This window comes from Melopsittacus undulatus, chromosome 3 (assembly GCF_012275295.1).
Source record: "Melopsittacus undulatus isolate bMelUnd1 chromosome 3, bMelUnd1.mat.Z, whole genome shotgun sequence".
Lineage (NCBI taxonomy): Eukaryota > Metazoa > Chordata > Aves > Psittaciformes > Psittaculidae > Melopsittacus > Melopsittacus undulatus.
In genome coordinates this window covers 48,152,541-48,174,126 of record NC_047529.1, presented here as the reverse complement: position 1 = coordinate 48,174,126, position 21,586 = coordinate 48,152,541, and positions in this window count along the sequence as shown.

The window sequence follows — 21,586 nt, the reverse complement described above, 5'->3', positions numbered from 1 at the left end:
TAATGAACTAAGATTTAAAATATAACACAAATTGCATCTTTGGGTTCTTTTTTCCTTTTCTTCTTCAAGCCATACAGCTCTAGAAGTGTTTCCTATAATACTCTCATTTTGCCTGGAAGTCTTGGAACTCTTTTGCATATATGTGCAAGGTTATACAAGTGGATTTTGGGAGAGCACATCACATCTGCAGTTTGGAGTTTGGGTTTTCCCTTCTTCAGTTCACTTTGTAGGATCATGGGACCTGAACCCCAAAGAAAGGTCAGCTTATTTTCACGTGCAGCAGCAAGTGCAGTGACAGATGACTCAGATGAATCACTGCAGCAAAGACCTGTGAGTGTTGCAAGCAGCAAGGGAGAGTGGCTTCTGGCAGAGGGAATGCTCAGGCATCCTGCTTTTCATCTCCTCTCTCTGCATTGAAAGCTGATGGCCTTCTCAGGACAGCATCAAGATAAATAAGTGTGTGGTTTGGGGAGGTGAGCACTGGAGGGGCCGCAGCCAGTGCATCTGTTTCTTTTTATTTCAACAGCAGGGAAAAGGGCAGCCTTCATGAAGCTCACCATCCTGGTATCCACTTGACACCCTAAACTGCTGGGTTGGGAATCAGAATAAATGACAACTGCATAAGCAGAACAAGGGGAACTATTAGTGAACAAAACAAAAGCTCTTCTTCTGAATGTTCAGACATTTTTAGTTTCACTGTCCCAGAAATGTCAGTGAATTAAAGGAACGGCTTCAGCCGTAGCTTGGCTCCGTTGTCATTTACATGTCAGGTTCTCACACTTTGCTAACTGAAGGCGATGGGTGGTGGGTGTGAAACAGATTCTCGGCAAGGGCTTTCAAAAATGGGTGTCTAAAAAGTTAGACACCCCCTCTCCCCAGCTCTGCAGAAGCTGCTGGATGTTCAGAGCCTGGAAAAAATTCAGCCACTCATGTACACCCAGATGTAGGCATTAGGTACCTTTTAAAAAGACATAATCTTGTACCATGTCTAAGCTGATGGTGCCCAATTCTACTGATTCTTCATAAACGCCAAGGCAGAAATTACTCAATATCTCAGTAGCTGAATTTTCATCCCAAGGCCAGAATACTTTCCATTGACTCAAGAGCTGGTGAGAACCAACATTACGTTTTTTGCCAGCTGTCTGGTCCATCTGCACTAAGGTAACACCAGTAATCTCAGAAGGCAGAGAAAAGTTTAGGAAAGCTGGAAAATTGAGTTATTTCAGTCTGAGGAATTGCTACTTGAAGTCAGGTCAAAGGCTTGTTGAGATGAATTAAAAAATACATCCTGCAAAACTGAAACCAGTATTTATTGCTGCTGAGATTTATTTCTGGCTCTTCCAGTCCAACTCTTTTTACAAGAGCTATATTCATGTTTATATAAAATTACAAATATGAAACTTGAAAAGTGAACAGAGGTTTGTGTTCATTTCTGAGCTGATTGCCTCTCTTGGGTTTTCTTCTGCAAGCACAGAAGCTGTGTAGCTCCTGATTTACTTGGCCGTAGTGAAAAGTTTCTTTGCAATTTTAATGGCTTGCAAAACTTGAGATTAAGATTTAATGGATGGTTAGCAAAACATATTTTTGGCCTTGTAACATGATTTCATGCTATGATGCCTACATTGACTGGTTAGTTCCAAACCTGCTTCAATTCCCCTCTACCAATATGTTTCTAATTAACGCAAGTATGGCTGAAATATAGAAAATCTCCTCCTTGATCAAAGAGATGTAGAGCCTATAATTATTCTTCCTGTTTTCCGCCTTTCTCCTCGTTCATTCCCAGAAAGGGATTGTGTGCTCTTTAATACCTCTGAAAACCTCATTCTTTCAGCAGCCTGGAAACCTCCCCCCACTTCCTGAACATTGCCCTCCTCCTGCATGTGGATGATTTATTAGAGCGCTGAATCCACGAAATTGCTCATGCAGAGCACTAACACCATCATTCATTTTTTATATAAAATGCTTTACAGGCAGTTTATGGCAGGATGACAACAGGGCACTGCTGCTTACAAGAGCTCAGGGCTTGGCTTCCTTGAACTTCCCACTGTGGCTGAGGAAAAGCTGTGGTCTTGGTGGAGGGAGCCACTTTGGTTGGCTTCCTGGTAGTCTGACATGGACTTCAGCACCCAGTGCATAGCTGAGAAGTGTGAGCTGCCAGACCTTGGTACAGTCAAGGGAAAGAGGTAGCTTTACATTACCAGAAAGAGATACTTAACTGCTATATGGCCCTGAATAGCAAACCCACTTCAGGCAGCCCTGAGCAGTGGGCCTGAATTTCTCTCTGAAGCTTTGAACATCTATGCCATGACTAGTTTCCAGAAAACAGATGTAAAATCTTTTTATTACGGTGCATTTTGAGTAGGGAAAGCAGGAATGGCTTTGTAAAGAGGCGACTTAGATGCTTCATGAACTCTGTTTGGCCTGCATACTGTTAAGCTGCTGAGGTGTGGAAATACTATTTATAGAGCAGTGACTTGAGCCTGAAAGTGCACTGTCCTTAGAAACTGAGTAAGATGGAGTCCTTGCTGCAGCCACATTATCAAGGGCTGACAGTATTTGTGCTGGAAGAAGCAGCACTTCAAGTAGAAACATCCACTGTTTTGCATGCTGTGATTATGGGGACACAACTGGGGGAGAATCACAGGATGTAAGACTTTGAAATATGTCCTAAATCACAGCTAGGTTAGAGAGGGGACAACGAAGGGAGAGCAGCACTGTGCGACCATGGTTCACACATGTCCTTACTGTTCTGTGTTGCTCTGATCTCCCCTTCCACCACGTCAGGAGAACTGCAGTGGGACTGGAAGGCATTGAGAGGAGGGAGACCAACACAGCTTCTGTGTGAAGAGCAGCTAAGTGAGCAAGGACTCATCAACCTGGAAAACAGATAGCTGAAGGGCAACATGGCAGAGGTCTTTAAAAATGCAAGAGGCTTGGAGGAGGATGAATGGATAGGGGTGGATGGAATGTTTTCTGTCCTTATAAGGCATGAGGAGGCATCAGATGAAGTTAATAGGAGCTAGGTGCAAGACAAACCTACAAGTTGGTTCTGTGTTAATCAAGCAGTAGGAGAAATAGAAGGAACTTATATTGAAAGTAGAGCAAGATCATGAGAGAGATACAGCAAGTAAAACCAGTCTGAAAGTCCTGGACCTTCAAGCAATTGGAAGCTGGGGATAGCTGACGGAACATATTGCATGGGTTTCGTTTTTTTTTCAGTACTCTCATATTCCAGGTATTTGCCCACTTCTTGGACACAAGACACTGAACCTGGTTTACTTTTTCTGACTGAGTAAAGCTGCTCCTATAGTCTATGTTTATTAGAGAATCCCTAATTCTCCTCTGAAATCTGATCCACAGCCAAAGAAATGAAATTGCAGGGGTTGTCACTATGTATTCAGCCAAAGATTGTGTATCCTCACTGGGACAGGCTGAAGCAAGACTCATTGCTGTATACACAAGGAGGATTACAGAGGAGAAGCATAATTTCTGTGCTGTGTGCTACCTTACTGTATGTGACAACGACTGTCATTTGCTAGAAGTCCTGTTTCTAACCTGACACTGTGAGTTCAGTGAGAGGTGATATAGAAAAAAAGCCCTTTGGATATTGTTACATTTAATGTTAAGAACGAGCAGCTGTTAAATGAGATGTGTTTTGTCAAGTTTATAACAGTTAATAGAAAGCTAAAGTAAACAATGTCTGCAAGTTCAATATTGTTAAGCCAATGCTCAAACTCATTCACCATTGGAAACAAAAGACATAAAGCCAGTAGGAATCTGAAATTTTGCTTCTCTTTTCTGCTCTGTGCAGAAAAATAACCCCAGAATTTTTTGGCTGGTGCGTATTCTGGCTTTGCACTACAGTGCATGCAAACAGAACTGTCAACTTTACAATTAAATGAATATGGATTGAGGAATGCTTGGTGCCATTACTCAATAGGGCCATTTCGCTGGGTGTTCAAGATTGTAAAATCCTCCAGTGAATCAACACTTCATCATTCTGTTATCCATCTCCATCACTCTACATCCTGGCAGAGGTAGCATTAACTCTGCATTTAAATCACTGTGCACAGCTATGAGTTGTGTAAGAATATGAAGGGTAGAAATCCTGCTGTTCCACTTATCAGCCAAACAGAAGTGATTTAGGGTTATGCATTCTCTCCTGTTTTGACAGCCTTTGGTTTCATATTTTCATTTGTCAAACCTCTGTAGGAATTACTTGATATTTAAGAAAAAAAAAACAAAATAAAACAACAAAACCAAACCATAGTTCCTGCAGAAGTTTCATCAAAGACCTTCATTTGGAATAGCTTAATGGTTTGCTCTTCAACAGTTTCACCACTGCTCTGGGAGCCTCAGATTCAAGCATCCTTTTGTTTTAATGCATATAGTTCATTTTTAGCTGCCTGTCACTTAGAAAAGAAACTAAAGTTTTGGAAGAGCTGCCAGCATATGAATAGATGCCACTGAATATTGAGCTTCTTGTGTGTCCTGGATCCTGTGGGTCTTTTCATCTGGGTCTAGTGCAGTCACATATACCTCATGAAGTTTAACAAGTGCAAGGTCCTACACCTGGGTCGGAGCAATCCCAGGCACAGCTACAGGTTGGGCAAAAAGGAAACTCAGAGCAGCCCTGAGGAGAAGGACTTGGGGGGTGTTGGTCGATGAGAAAATGAACATGAGCCAGCTTCAGTGTGTGCTCGCAGCCCAGAAAGCCAACCGTATCCTGGGCTGCATCAAAAGGAGCATGACCAGCAAGTCAAAGGCGGTGATCCTGCCCCTCTACTCTGCTCTCGTGAGACCTCACTTGCAGTATTGTGTGAAGTTCTGGTGTCCTCAACATAAAAAGGACATGGAACTGTTGGAACAAGTCCAGAGGAGGGCCATGAGGATGATCAGGGGACTGGAGCACCTCCCATATGAAGACAGGCTGAGGAAGTTGGGGCTGTTCAGCCTGGAGAAGAGAAGGCTGCGTGGAGACCTCATAGCAGCCTTCCAGTATCTGAAGGGGGTCTACAGGGATGCTGGTGAGGGACTATTCATTAGGGACTGTAGTGATAGGACAAGGGGTAGCGGGTTCAAACTTAAACAGCAGAGGTTTAGATTGGATATAAGGAAGAAATTCTTTACTGTGAGGGTGGTGAGGTGCTGGAATGGGTTGCCCAGGGAGGCTGTGAATCCCTGGCAGTGGTCAAGGCCAGGTTGGATGAAGCCTTTGGTGATATATTTTAGTGTGAGTTGTCCCTGCTCATGGCAGGGGTGTTGGAACTAGATGATCTTGAGGTCCTTTCCAACCCTAACTATTCTATGATTCTATGATCTCATGCTCCTAGTTGTACAAAACATGATGTGTTGGTCCCCACTTCTTTGTGGCTATTTCTGTTCATTACAGCAAGGCTGAGTGACAGATCTCAACTGCAGCAGGGGTAGATATATTTTAAAGGATACCAAAAAAGGCAGAGAAGGGCTGCAGCTGTAGCTCCTTAGGTGCTTAATTCATGAAAGGTAGTATACACACCTGAGTCCTACAGATCAGAAAGAACACTAACATGCCTTGGATTATTCTCTTTGCCCCTTCATCAAGTGTGCGTGCTTTACTTGTAATCCCACCTGTCAATGAACTCCCATGTTTCTAAGGCAGAATGTGCACACAAATCTAGTGTTCTTTAACCTGCCTACTGAAAGCATATATGAACTATTCCTACTGTTTTGGAAAGCTTTTCTAATGATGGCAGACAAAAAGCCAGGAAAACAGCCCTCACTTCATGGTGCAAGGGCAGAGGCTGACAAACCCATTCCGGGACAAGTATCTGAGATGCAGATACAACAAAATGGGAAAAGAGAATCAAGTGGATAATGGAATTTAGGGAAAACAACTAGGTAGGAGGTGTTGCATAGGAAGTATTGTATAGGAATCAAGTGTTTGGGTTACTTACTGTTGGTAGAGAGATACAGTTCTTACACAGGAGACTGAAAAGAGTAAAATGCTGCCAAAAAGCCTGAGAGATCATGGAGAGTAATAGCAACATATACCCTACAAGGTAGGTGTCTTTCATAATGGGAGAGACACAGAAACTCTGAACCTTACAGGAAAGTCCACTCCGCTTTCTAAACCTGCCATTATAACAGTACTGGTGTGACCATGGCTATGTTCATCTTGCTGTCAGGAAAGCATTCACAGAGGAGCTTGCTTTCTTGGTTTCAGGAAAGCATTCACAGAGGAGCTTGCTTTCTTGGTTTCAGGAAAGCATTCACAGAGGAGCTTGATTTTTTGAAATTAGCACCAAGGAGACAAAGAGGAAGTTTAGGGGCAAAGTATTTGTCTTTACTAACTTGCAAAGGAAAATTCAGTGTTGCAGAATGTAAAAGTTTTATCAGAATGAAATGTTTCCTTGCACCTCCGTTTTCCATATTCTGCTACCTTACAGTGCTTCAGGATGGTAGAAATGGCCGTGGGATAACTCTTAGTTCATCCTTGCTGTCTGGTGTATGCCTGCTCTTTGTTCTCTTCAAGTTGACTAATCATACAAATAATCTTGTGGCCTTTTGAAAATGGAAACAAAGTAAAGATTAAAAAGGTTAAAATCTGCATCCACACAAATATCACCTGCACCTCAGGGAACAGAGCGGCTTGAGCGTCACAGCAGTAACTCAATCCAAATTAGGAAATTGTGGCTGCTGCTCCCGGTGTCAAATGAGGCTCTGCTCCTCCCATGGGCTTCCCCAGCCCCTCTTTACAATATCTTCAACTTGCAGGATCGGTCCCACAGTGATGATCAGGATACAGTATGAAGTAAATACTCTTTACCTTCCTTTCTATCTTGTGTGTCTGCCCATGGATGCTACCTGGCTTAAGGGACTGATCATGCAAGTAGGTCTCCTGCTTTTGAGCCACAGATAGAATTATCTAAGCCTGAGAAAGATACACCTAAAACACTGCCCCTGGTGTGAATGGTTGTCTCCAGGCTGCATAATTGTACCAGTGCCTTAGTTATATTGCTCAAAATTCTGTTTCATCATAAACACCACTTCAGGTGCTTGTAGCTTTGGAAAATTTCCATCCTGGCTGAAACTCTCCACACTGTACCTGTGGACTTCAGGCTGATATTCTCAGGAAATTGTGTCATTTTTTACTAATAATAAGCCAGGAGAATAAAGGGAAAATACTATAACCATTCAGACCTACTGAAGCTAATGGATTTACTTGGCGTGCTTCATTTAAATAAACGTAACTAATTCACTAAGCTTATTTAAGAAATCTGAATCACTGTAGACTCCAATACACAAGCATGCGTCTGCAGGAACAGCCTCTGTGTGGTTGTGACCATCCCTTGTGGTACAGAAGCAGATGCTGCACATGAGCAGCCAGACAGGCTACAGCTTCTTCATCTGCCCCTGACAATCTGTGCTTGGTCACCTCTGATCAAAGAAAAGCAAATACAAGATTGCACAGGAATTTCAGACTGTGTGGAGTGAAGGATGTTCCTGAGTGTGGGCTTACACAGGAGCAAAAGCTCGAGCAGCACTGATGCTGGCATAAAAAACGTCAGAGAAGATGTCACAGAGGTTTATCCAAGAAGAATCCTGTACCTGGGATGGGTCCTCAAGCCCACAGTTTAAGCAAAAATATGATTGAAATGGTTACAAAATCACAGTGCACCAGCCATCATGCACACTGAAATAGATGGGGGGAAAAGCTGTGAAAAAAAAGCTGCAGTCATGAAAGAGTGTATTCTCAATAAAAGAAAAGGAGGAGGAGATCAGTGTTATACAGTCAAGAAGCTGAGTATTTGACTGCAGCCTTCCCTTCCTACTAGACCTTTTATCTCTAATGTTAATGGATATTATCTAAACTCCAGATAGTGTCCATTACTACCTAAGTTCTTGGTAAGGGTGCCTCCAACATACTTAAGATAATCTTTATTTTTATGAGTCTATGAGTCCCTGGTGTGTTTATTCTTTCCCAGAAGACGGGAAAGGGTGTATCATGTAGAATTCCTGGAAAATGTTTGCCTTTTTTTTTTTAAGAACCCTCCATCCTGTTGGTCAGTGTCTTCTGCATTTGAGTCAGAAATGAGAATTGTCATGACAGTTCTTATGTTTAAACATTTGCTTATGTTTAAATATTTCCTATAGACTGCTCCTATAAGGATGCCCATTTGGCCCTCCACTGCTGTTCTGGCCTTTGCAGAAGATTCTTGCCAAAAACCTGATAGTGAAAAGATCCATCATATAATATAAAGAAAAACATTGGTTTCCACTTTGTCAGTTCTGCTGTGAACTGTGAGCAGTGCCTGAGGAACACCACGGTACCTGTCAGGCTGATGTGCCACAGGCAAAAGCCAGCTCTTCCCTTTAACAGAAAAGCCCTCTTGGTGCAGCAGGATTCATATTGCATGCTCTCTCCCATAAGCTAATCCTTTCCTGTCACCGATATATTGCCACAGCATATTGTCAGAAACCAAAGACTGCTGTTGCTTTCACTTATACCACATACCATTTTTTCCTCTTCTATTCTGGTGTTATATTCCATCTATGGGAAAAGAAGACACGTTATGAATTTTCATTTCAAGTATCCTGCTGTCCAAACAGCATTTTGGATTACCACTATTTTTTTTTCCCTTCAGAAGCTACAGTGTACAATACTATACCTAACTCTGCATCCAAGGTTTTCCCCCTACTTGTGTCAGAAGCTGTTATCCAACCACAGGAAGTGCCCATCACTGTCCCAGTAGGGCTCATAAGCTCCTGGAAAAACAGAAGATCAAGCAGTGATTCTGAGCTGGATGATAAATAGAAAAAAACATGCACTTTGGAGAAGTAAAAACATCTTTCTTGTCCTTTTCTCATCAGTCAAGTGCTTCAGCGGCTGCTTTTTGCAAAAGAAAATTCATACTAGAGCTACCTGAATGACATTACTGTGGTCCTTTTACTTCGTTCTTCAGCCATGCTCATGGCCATCAAACTCCAAACCTGGCCTCTTCCAAGGGGTGTGTGTCTGTCTGTCATTGATTTTATGCATCAAAACCTGCTATGCCATGAGAGGCAGGAGCATGGGCAGGTGGTGGCATGCCTGCTGGCTGATGCACTTATGCAGGCATCACCAGGAGTCTGTTGTGGTTTAAAACGAAGCTGCACAACTCGTGCATTCACTCCCCCCCTTGCTCCCCCAACTCTCGGAGAGCTGGGAAGGAGAATCCAAAGAATGTAGCCCCCACGGGCTGAGACAAGAACAGTTTAATAGCTAAGGTATAACACAAATCACTACTGCCACCACTAATACTAGTAATAATGATAAAGCAAATAACAAGTGAATAAAAACACCTCACCAGCCACTGACCCATAACTCACCCCACCCTGCCTGACCGAGCAACGACCGATACCTCCTCCATCCCCCCCAGAGCTCCAGCCCTTCCGGGTCTCTCTCGGTTACCTCCTGGGTATGACATGCTATGGTATGGAATACCTATTTGGCTAGCCTGGGTCAGGTGTCCTGTCTCTCCTTCCTCCCGGCCTCCCCTCCTCCCTGGCAGAGCATGAGGCTCAGAAAAGGCCTTGCACAAACCAAACATTTTAGCAGTAACTCAAAACATACTTGCTATCAGGAACCGTTCCCAACCTGAAAGTCAAAACACAGCACTGCACCAGCTACCAAGAAGGAGAAAAATTACTGCTACTGCTCAAACCAGGACAGTTCCTGGCCTTTCTCATCCATGCTAGTCCCAGGTGTGGCATGTTATCTCCAGAAGGAATTTTGACTTTGTCATTCCAGGCAGCAGTTATGCAAAGGATAGTAAATATGATGAGACAGCTTGAAGCAGTGGTATTGCCCTGCTGCAGTGCCTGCTGTTGAGACTCCCTGTGTCCTGACTGCAGTGTTTCCAGATGTGAATCATGCAAACTGCAGCAATAGTCCAGCCAGAAGCTTCGACCAGAGCTATGCTGCACTACCTGCTACTTACCTGCATCAGGGTTTGGGTGTCTCTGGGGACAGGTCACAGCTCTGACTTCAGTGGAAGTTAGCAGGGACTGCAAGCTAATGAAGTTTAATGGCTGTTCCTGAGCAAAAGATTTGAGGTCTCACTGTGACTACGTACAATTCAGTCCAGAGGACTGAACAGGCTCCAGCAGCATTAAATCCATGCCTACATCTTTATTTCCCTAATAGCCTTGAGATGGAGAGGGAGGTTGTGGGTACCCATGCTCATCCTGATTGTGGTGGCTGGGAGACAGAGCCCTCAAGTCTCAATAAATGTTTGCTAAGCATGTCATTCATACACTGGAAATAAAATAATATAAGCCTGCTCACAGCTGTGTCAGCTGCTATTTCTTCTTCTAGATAAAAGCTGCCTTGTTCTCCTTCTTTCTCTCTGTCTCTTGCTGGATATCAGACGTCCTGGGATTTCTTTCTCACTCATTCAGCATTCTCTCCCCTGTAGAGTAAATACATGTGGAGTCTGAGTGCTTTAACAGCTAGCAATTTATGGCTGTCTTCAGATCATAGATAGTTTGCAAGCTGCTGTGTAGTTTTAATTAGGAAACAATAGCTTTTGTTTGCAATTAGCAAAACATAGCAGTTATGAAATGCATATTGTTGCATTTTTTTGCTAATATTCATTTGTATATTTAAAAAAAATATCCAAATTCCATGCAGAGGGCTCATGTGAAAGAAAGCAGTGTTTTGCAGAAAAGATTGTGCCCTTAGTGTTGCTGATTTCATCAGAATGTCTGAAATATTAGATATTTTAAAACAGATGGAATGAGAATTAAGCAGTTAAGAGCACAAGCAAATTGCAGTGTTCTGTTCAAGTTCATAGTACTGCGTTGATTACTTTAACTACTGTGCATCTTTGTTATAGGTTTTACATATCCTTTATTTTTTATATACAAGTATCTCCTTTCTCCAATTTTAATACTGGCATCCTTAATATTTTTTTCTTTTCTTGAAATTAAAAAGAAAACAATGGCAAAAAGGCCTGTCATCATGTGTTTCTTGTGCCAAGTAATTTACTTTCCTATCCTACCTGTGTTGCTCTTCCCTTTCTGTCCTGTGATTTCTCTGGCCTGTGTTTTTGCCTGGATCAACACATGGGCCTGACTGAGGAGTTCAGAGCAAGCAACAAAATCTTACCTCTCCCTTCAAGCAGCCGGATCAGGCACTGTAGTTTGTTCACTTTTGATGTCTATTACCTTATTTGTCTTTCCTTGGTCTTGCCTGTTACTTTCTCCAACTTTCTCCACATGTATAGTTCTGTGCACTCCACCTAATTAATTTCAAAGACCTTTCTAAGCTCTGCCAAATGCCTGACTGCCTTCTCTAAGTGTCTCAGAAGAATGTGACAGCACTCAGCTGATGAAACACTGCGATCCCAGAGAAGTGCTATGAGGAAACACTGGGATCCCAGAGCACCTCTCAGCCCCTTGGTATGGTATCAGGCAGTGTTTTCAAGTCCCAGCTGAGCAGAAACCTCCTGACACCTGTCCTGGGCTCAGCAGTAGCAGTCATTTTTTCTCCTTCTTAGTAGCTGGTGCAGTTCTGTGTTTTCGACTTCTGGCCTGGGAACAGTGCTGATAACACCTACATTTTTAGTTACTGCTCAAATGTTTAGTCTGACCAAGGACTTTGTGAGCCTCATGCTCTGCCAGGGAGGAGGGGAAGCCAGGAGGAAGCAGAGACAAGACACCTGATCCAAACTAGTCAAAGAGGTATTCCATACCACAGCACATCATGCTCGGGACGTAACTGAGGATTACCCGGAAGGTTTAACTCACTGCTGAGTGAGGGCGAGATATCAGTTGGCAGGTGGTGAGCAGTTGTATTCTCTTCCCTTGTTATTTCTCTTATCATTATTATTATTGGTGGTAGCAGCAGTGGTTTGTGTTATACCTTAGTTAGTGGGTTGTTCTTATCTCAACCTGTGGGAGCTGCATTCTTTCTATTCTCCTTCCCATCCCTCCGGGAGTGGGGAGAGGAAGCAGCGGAGTGAGTGAAGGAGTTGTGTGTCTGGGTTTAAACCATGACACACCACAGAGGTTTTGTGTGTGGGAAGTCCAGAGTGATGTGGCCAGGTCCCTGGTTTGGATGAGCGGGGCTGTAAACCTGAATTTACAATCCAGGGTCTAAATTTAAAATTTAAATTTAAATCTAAATTTAAACTGAACTCATTCTGTAAGCCTTAATGCATGAAAATGAGTATTTAGAAATATCTTGAGGCCACAATATATGCATAACAAGCTACTGCCGAAGGAGTAGGAACACTTTAGGCTGTTGCTGGACTTACTCAAGTTAAAAAGCTGGAAAAAGGAGAAGCTCAGCTGACTGAATAATAAAAAATCATAGAAGTCTTGCATGGGTGTCGTGGTTTAAACCAAGTCTGCACAGCTCGTTCACTAACTCCCCCCACTTTGCTCCCCTGACTCTCGGAGAGCTGGGAAGGAGAATCCAAAGAATGTAGCCCCCACGGGCTGAGACAAGAACAGTTTAATAACTAAGGTATAACACAAATCACTACTGCCACCACTAATACTAGTAATAATGATAAAGCAAATAACAAGTGAAGAGAATACAACACCTCACCTGCCACCGACCCATAACTCACTCCACCCTGCCCGACTGAGCACCGACCGATACCTCCTCCATCCCCCCCAGAGCTCCAGCCCTTCCGGGTCTCTCCTCGTTACATCCTGGGTATGACGTGCTATGGTGTGGAATACCTCTTTGGCTAGCATGGGTCAGGTGTCCTGTCTCTCCTTCCTCCCGGCCTCCCCTCCTCCCTGGCAGAGCATGAGCTCAGAAAAGGCCTTGGACAAACCAAACATTTGAGCAGTAACTCAAAACATACTTGTTATCAGCAACCGTTCTCAGCCCAAAAGTCAAAACACAGCAATGCACCAGCTACCAAGAAGGAGAAAAAATGACTGCTACTGCTCAAACCAGGACAATGGGCAAAGCCCAGAGAGCCAACTGGTTCACAATAGCAACAAACGTATATATGAATTTAACTTACATAAAACAAACTTGTACTAATTCTATCTGATTGCCATATGTAGATTAATATGACTTGTATTAGTGGATATTTCCTCTCTGAGATCTATTTATGAAGCATTGAACCTGGCATATGCAGAGATGTCTTGAGTTCTTGTTTGAAGAAGATTCTCTGTATTTAGAAAAGCCCGGTCACATTTTTTTTCCTGACAGGCTGGCCAACCTATAAGTTTTTATAATGAAGTAAGAAGATGCAGACAAAGTCCCTTAAAGATTTGTCCCTGTAGTGTTCAGCAGTGTCTTTCGTATTCTGCAGTGTTAGCTCATTTAAACCCTTCCTCTGGTATAAATGGACGGAGAAAACTTTCTCCTGCCCATTTCAAAGTAATGACATGTAAGACTAATGAAAAACAGAAGATATTTCATTCAGTGACATCTCCTGAGTGGATGGAGGTTAGCAAGTGCTCAGAGCTTTGGAAGGACAAAACTACAGTATGAAGGAGTGACTTTGAAGACTGAGAGCCACATATTGCTGCTCTTCAGCAAACTGACAGATTCACATACAAGAATGATGAGAAAAGTAAAGAAGACATCTTTTTATGTAACTAAAACTTCTCATTTTCACAACCATGGAGCAACCCAGAAGTGGGCTGCATAAATATATACTTTTTGGCTCATTACCATAGATGGTGGAGATGCGAGTGCATCTATAGCTTCAGAACCCAAAGCTTTGATCTGCATTACTGCAGAAACCAGAGAGGTTAGAGATATGATGTGGCTTTCTGCCTCCTCTCTTCTCATCTGCCCTCTTTCTGGCATGATGAGAAGTGTGTAGATGTCAGTACAAGTCTAAATGGTGCATGTTAGAGTGATTACACTCTAACTTCATTATGCTAATCAAATAACAAGACATGGTAATGTTTCTCTTTTGCATGGGGTCAGGGCACAACCCATTCTAGTTATCTCCTACTCATAATGTTTTCTGGCCAGGGTGAAACCCTCAAATTAGGAAGTAAATGTTCCAAAAGCCCCTCTCTGTAAGAATAATAAAAATGCAATTTGAAATCTAGCAGATTGGCCTTGAGTAACTTCTCATTAAACAGCCACAATGATCATAATTATGGTTAGGTAAATTAATAAATAATATAAATGCTCTCTAGGATGTATAAAATTATTCATGGATAAAGCATAAACTAGAACTAGATTAGCTGCTTTATTTGAGGATACAGTAGAAGACTAATAAATCTTGCGGGCAGATTAGTTGGAAAAAGCCAATAAAAATTATTTACCTAACCAGCCAGCCTATTTGCTATTTGGTTTGACAGATTCAATTTATTTTCTCCTTTTAAACTCATTTTTTTCTCTCTTTATTGCAAGTGGTTCTTGGTTTTTAAAACAGCTGAGATGGAGCATAAAGTCGTGCTTGTATTTCTCACAGGGTCTGTTAGAGGGTGGGGAGCAGTGAGCCTAGACTTCAAGGCTAGATAAGACATACTGAGCAGCTGAACATCTTACATGTGATCTAGAGGCAGGGAAGCTGAAGTGACATAATCTCAAAACATCACATTTCAATGTTCTTGCATTTCTCTTTACATTCACACAATGGGAATATGGAGAGAAAGTGATTAAATAAATGTTTGTGCCAAACACTGAATCATTTTAATTCTGTAGGAAGCTGTGGTATGGGTCACAGGAGAGCCTATTTACAGACTGCTGGCTGATTTTAATAATGACCTGGAATGATCAACCCTCAAGGTTAAGAAAATGGTCTTCTATCCTGAATGTGAAGTGCCATTTAAATATGACTGAGTTATTTTCACAGCCACCAAGATCCCCACTGCTTCACAAATAACCAAATAACAGGGCCTCCTGTTTGAGAAATTCACCTCTTTCACAGCCAACAGATTTCACTTTCTCCTTCTCACCTTCTGAGCAAATAAATTTGCCTAACAAAGACCAAAGTTGATCTGTAGTGCTCCTAGTTGGTGGAGCTGAAGGAGTTAAGGGTAAAGATGAATAGGAATAACAACCTGCCCTAGAAAAGCCAGGCAGGCTTGTTAGTCAAAGAAACCTAAGTGGGCAGCAGCTTGCAGCTGAGAATCACCGCGATGTAGTACTGAGATCAGCAGCTGAAGCATTAGGCTGGGGTTTAGCTGGCCCTCCAGCAGCAAGGACTGGCATCCAGCATTTGCTCTTGGAGTGTAAAAAATGTCCAAGTCTTTCAGAACTTCAGATCTTCCCATAAATCAAGCCATCAGCAGGGAGGACGTTAAGTGGGAAATTACTGTTCCTGACAGAGAGTGGTTGAGACAGACTACTAAAATCATTATTAACCTACTAAAATTAGTAACTAAGCAACTATCTTTACCACTTTCAAATAGTTTTTTGAAGCTGTGTGGTTGTGCACTTCAATAAAGAATTAAGGTGAGAAAAAATTGCAGTTTATTCTCCATGTCTAAATTTGCTCTTCATTAAGATGTCTGGCAAGTTTGACTCCTGTGAGGCATGAAAGAATATGTATCAGTTTTCTTTTCTCACTGGACAAGGACCAGCCTGCATACCAAGGTAATCTCCCCTGCTGCAGCTCTGAGGGGCTAACTGAGTAGGTGGAGATTCCTGAAATACCATGGTTACTCCATGTGGAAAAGACTGGGATGAGTGACTCTGTGAGATGTGTCCCCACAAAAAGCAAGATATTTTTAGGGGGCTTTATAATTGTTTTGGTCTTGATCATTTTTCTCTTTCTTGTATCTGTGAGTCATGTAAAGGAGAGCGCAATGATAGTAGGGTAGAGAGTATTGGATAGATATGGGTAGGCAGTAGTGGAAACAAGGCACAGTTACTTCATTTTCCTCTGTGTGTAAAATCAAAGATTATGATAACTGCCCTGGAAATGAGGTTGAGATTAATAAGTATGTGGTGAGTAGAAGTTAATTATTTCAAACTCCACGTTTCTACTCCAGGTAGAAAGGCCTACATTTATGTGGAAGAGGATCCTAACTGTTCTCAGATGCAGCTTGGGTATACAATAAACACTATGGTTTTGGTTTAGAAAACTCTTTGCAAGTAAGTCTGTAGCAGGGCTATGCAGTGTGTCAGGCACTGCTGAGTGAAACTGTGGATTGAAGTTTTAGTAACAGGCTGGATAATGGTGACATTTCTGAACAGAAAAACACCCCTGATGTGCAAACACTTATGCTCTGTAACTAAAAAACCCTGTCTACCCTGCTCTAGCCTAAAGCACAAATATTAAAGACTAAAAAAACCATAAACTGCTTATTTAAGCTGAGCCACTGAGGCAATGGAGACCTCAAAACTATTACTGATGGAAAATTAGATACTAGAGAAAGAAGATGGAATCAATTACAGACAGTATAATTGAGTATTTTGGTTTCAAGCCCCTGGCCAGGTGGACACTTCCCTACCATGTGTCATCTCTGACCACTGTGACAATGTGATAATACTGACTGTCAAAATAAATTGAATTTAAAAAGGGAAAAATTCTAAGTCAAGTGAAGGTAAGTGACTGAGCAAGGATAAAGTTTATCTTTTTGAAGAGAACATATTAGAAATAGATTCTGAAGAAGCAGATTTTGGAGAGACAATGCTGGAACGCAGGATCTGGGGTGCCAGCTGTGGCCACAGCACGGAGAAGCCAGAGAGGAAGAACTCAGAAGCAAAACCCCATGCTCAGGAGCCCTGAAATGTACTGCTGCACTGAGAAACAATGAAATATTTAGTGAAGAAAGAAACTGAAATATGAAGCTGAAACAGTTGTGCTTAACAGCCTGGTTTTGGCAGTATTGTAGGTTTGGTTGGTGGAGAAAGGTTACACTAGTGGTTTGGAAGAGGTGGCCTTGGGTTGCTGTTTTTGCAGCAGACTTTTTGACCATTGTGGCTTTCATGCCATTAGAATAGGTTGTGAACAAACCTGAGCTTCTAACATCTCTGCTGCTCTCATAGACTTTCTCCAATGACAGCTACTTTTGATCTACTAATTAACCCAGTCTTAAGCCATTTAACATGGTACTGTTACTGGTACAATGTGCTGCTAATTCTATAAGAATATCTTGTAATACTTTTTCTCAGGAGAAATACAGGTAGAAAATATTGCTACAGATACCTTTATTACATTTTTAATTCTACCAGGGAATTAAATTCCATCTCCAATAGCACTGTGTTTGCTAGCATCGATTAGACTCCAGTTCTGTCATTCCTCTTTGCTGCATCATGTGTCAGCTACTCTGGGCTGTCACCATGGTCTGATGCAACACATGGGTCACCCTCCATGTTCTGTGAGTAAGGACATTCCCTGCTAACACTCATAGTTGAGTATTTTAGCCAAGACAGGGCATTGCTCTAGCAGAGCTGTGCCATTTCTATTACCCAGGTAAGGCAGTGGAGAGGTCCCCTGACTGGCTGTGCATGGCACTGTGCACTGGCTGCTACATGGGCATTTCCTCATTATTCCACAGAGAAGGAAAATCCTCCAGTACAAATTTTCCCAGTCAGGATCCTAGGTGGTCTTCTCTCTGTGCTCTCTAGTTGTTGGCTTGAGTGGTCAGTGTCAGTCCTAACAAGGCCAAGGAAATTCACATCAACCAAACTGGATAGCAGTCTGCATCTTCCAGTGTGCTCGTGTGACCTGAGAAACAGCTTGAGCTAAAGTCAGTGGATGCTCCATACCATTTGCCTACATTCTTGAGGACAGAGAAAAGGACTAAAGAGAGTGAAACAGTAAAAAGGTGAAGAAAGCAAAAGAAATAATTTTCTTTACTCCGTTGACTGGCTTTGCTCTACTCTGCAAAATAGGAAATGCATCTTACTATGCAGTTTGGGTTCTGGATTGGAAGATATCTTCAATGTTTCTTTCCAGTGCTAGGGGAAAAGGAAGGCCACTTCCTTGCATGTTTCGAATCAGCAACTTTTTCTGGCTTCAAAATCATGAAATGGCAGAGGTAACTTGTAGATTAACAAGACTGAATCAACCAAAATCAACTCATGTTTAGGTGAGGGATTCTGGGTGAGATGTTTAAAAGTTTCTTTAGAATTATCTGGCTGTTAAATGCAGAATTATTTGTAAAAAATAAATTTGACTGAATATTGGTCTATCAAGGGAAAAATAAACAAACTATATAATTTATTGAAGCTTTATTTATATTCAGTTGCTTTTCTGGCAATGAGGAAGCCAGAAGGAGATATCCTACAGCTCAAATAGAGCTGCTTTCAAAGCTACAGACCATCTGGTTGAGTGCTACTTTCTTTGGATGCTCATACCTCTGACTGGATGCCTTTTTGAACAATTAAGGTTTGTTCAAAGTCTAACCCTTATCTCCTGGCAAAAAGTCTCCAGCCAGCAAGTAGAAATAGAACTAGTTACAGGGCACAAATGTTACTCAGTTCTTCAAAGTGTATCAAGTTCAAAGAATTTATTTGCCTAATTTAAAGAAAATGGTATTTAAACCTATAAAAACATCCAAAGAATAGCATTTTAGAACACAGTCACTTGAACAATAAAATTCAAAAGGTCACTATTCCTAAGAGCTGAAGCCAGCAGCTGCTATAGAAACCTTAATGCTTCATCATGTAACAAATTAAACACATTGATAATATTAATGGAGGCTTCAGCACTTACCATGTTTCATTAGTTAAAATACTCATTTTTCTTGTGTCTTGAAGAATAAGAGTAATTACTTTAGCACTGTTTCCATTTCTCATAATAAAAGTGTAGAGCCAAATAACCTAGCTAGTGACTGCTGAACTGTACAAGAGTCATTGTGCAATAACAGCACAGGTGATGCTAATCGAAGATAACTGCTAATTGAGCTGCCAGGTAACTGCTAATTGAAGTTTGCTTTTGGTGCCTCAGTTTTTGTTCATATGATTGCGAATTTAAAGGTTTCATTTTTCAACCTGGACTGCTCAGGTAATGAATAGCACATGAATGAAGCATAAGTGGTATTAAAAACCATCATTATTTCATCTAATTCATGCATTGTGAAAAGGAATTTCTTTCAGCTTTCAATGTCTGCCATTTTTGCTCCAGGACTATATTTTTTTTTTCTTAAAGATCTTTGTAGACATTTCATGCTTTTTGTAACAATCATCATTTTTAGAATATTTAACTTTCCAGTGTCTGTGACCAGGTGCCTATTTTAAGCTGGGTCTATAGAGAGCAGTTTTTAGCATGAGTCCAGAGGAAGCTGAATATATGTCCTTGGCATCACAATGCATCACATTACCTACTTTGCTTCTGTGCAAAAGATGAGCAGTTACCTAAAACTGCAGTTTAGGAAACTCATGAAGGATGAGAACAAACCACCCCAGATTTATCTCATTGCCTGTTTTTGGAAAATGAACGCAGGATTCGCGTCCCTTTGAAAAGTCTGTTCGCATTGAATGGCAATTTACCTAGCTTTTTGAGAAGTAAATAGTAGGATGAGTAAATGTGAGAACATTTTGTTAGTGAGGTCTCAGTGTATAATTCATTATGGCTTTTGATACCGAATAGTTCTCAAGTGCAGTGGGAAAACATGTACCTACGATAAAAATGGCATGTTGAGAAATAAGGAGCTATTCTGGTCAGTGGTATGATTTGGAAACACTTCCTCCACTGCAGGTGGGAGGTTTTTGTGAAAAAAGAAATTAACCCTAGCCAACAGTTTGCTGAAACAAATAGTGGCAGCCTCTAAAACAAACAGTCCATTATGGAGTGAAAAAACAGTGACATTTTTCCCCCCCAGATCTGAAAAGTCTTTGATTTAATTATTTCTTTTTTTTTTTTTTTTTTTTTTTTCCCCAGGAAATGTATATGATTTACACATTGCAAGGGACTGGGAAACAAATATTTTGCTTGGGATTGGGATCACTGTGGTTATTATGATCATTATTTGTGCCACCTTTTGTGCAACCAGCATCCTTTCTCTGTTCTTTTCAAATCCCTTAAACAGGTCCTCTTCTCTGCTATTGTTTTATTCCCAGGGAATTGTTCTGTGCTGAGTTTTGTTCCAACAAATGATAAAACCACCTCCTCCTCCCAAAACTGGACTGCTGCCCAAGGTGGCTGTTCATTAGGCTGAGGGATCCTCCCGGCAGGAGTCACCCATGAAAGCTGGACCCTCTTGAACATGCAGCTAAACATGTATGAATTTTGGTAGAGGCAAGTGACACAGAACTATCCTAAAACCAATCCCTAATGATACGTGTCTGGGAAATATTTCTGTCTGTATCCCAGATAAGTTTTCTTTGTGCTATACTGCATAAAATAGAAAGGCAGTATTAAAAACACTTATTGCACTGCAAATGAGACTCCTTTTCACGTTACATTTTGCACCTGTAAGTGATCTGAGAAATTTCTGCATTTTCTGAAACAAACAACAGCAGCTCTGAACAATAACAGGATCCAGATCTTTTTTTTTTTCTCTCTCTCTCTCAATATCACCACAACCACTTGGGTTTTTTTTTTCTTTTTATTAACTTCAGAGGGAAATCAGTATGAAGATATCTTTTTTTTTCTCCTTCTTGAAATTAGCAGTAACAAGGGCAAAAGAGAGCTCATTCTCATAACTGAAAGCCTCGCTGCTTCACTTCCAGTAATACTTCTTTTGTAGAAAAGCTTATGCATAAAAATATCTTTTCCCAAAGTTAACATTTCAACAGTAATTTCAGTAGATAGGTGCTGTTCGTAATTAGTGCTGCGTTTCGTACTGACTGCTGTGCCAGTGGAATTTTGTGACACCAACTACATTAGTTATGAATTTCTCTCCACGTATAGGCAATTGAGGGGATATATAATGTTGAGAGAAAAGTGCCTCCTGAGGACTTGGGAATGTTACTGTTGAACTACAGGTACAAAGTGATGAAATAGATAAAATCCTCACAGGACATCACCTTGATGCATCAAGCAAACAGGAATGTAGGCTGCTCATGATGCAGGAACACAAGAGAGAAAAGAGGGAGGAAAAAAGCATTCATTTGGAAATTTCCAGCTGCAACCTTCTCTTAGACATGTTTTTGTTTTGAATATCCCTCTGGTCATGCTACCTATGGAAACATTCACTGCTGTGTGTGCTGCAGTAGAAGATGATCTTTTTGGATTCTTTGTGATACATACTGAAAGGAATATTTTGACATTGTAATTTTAAAAAGTCCCTTTTCTCTTTTACCATTCATGAGTATCCAGCCTTTTCTCTAAGGGACTGGTTCAGTAAAAGGTGTGGATAACTTCCACATCACATTGCAGAAGCTTCCAATAAAAAGGATTTGAGCTTTCTTTCATCATTTTCTCATCAACCACACACAATGATTTCAATCTGCAGTTTCACATTAAACAAAGGTGGAACAAGCTGCTTTCTTTCCCTTATGTTCACCAGACTTCAAAGGACTGTTGCAGAATGGAGAGGACACTGGCAAAAACACTGTGTGATTTTTGCCTGGCTATTCCTCTTACTAGAATGTGACCCCCTGAGCACTTGTGTAAGAAACTACCTCCATCCCCTCTACTCTGCTCCTCATGCTCCCGGCACTGGCTGAGCTTCCCTCTGCTGGCAACTGACATTGGCACAGAGGTGGCACAAACCAGGTCCAAAAGCACTACTGACA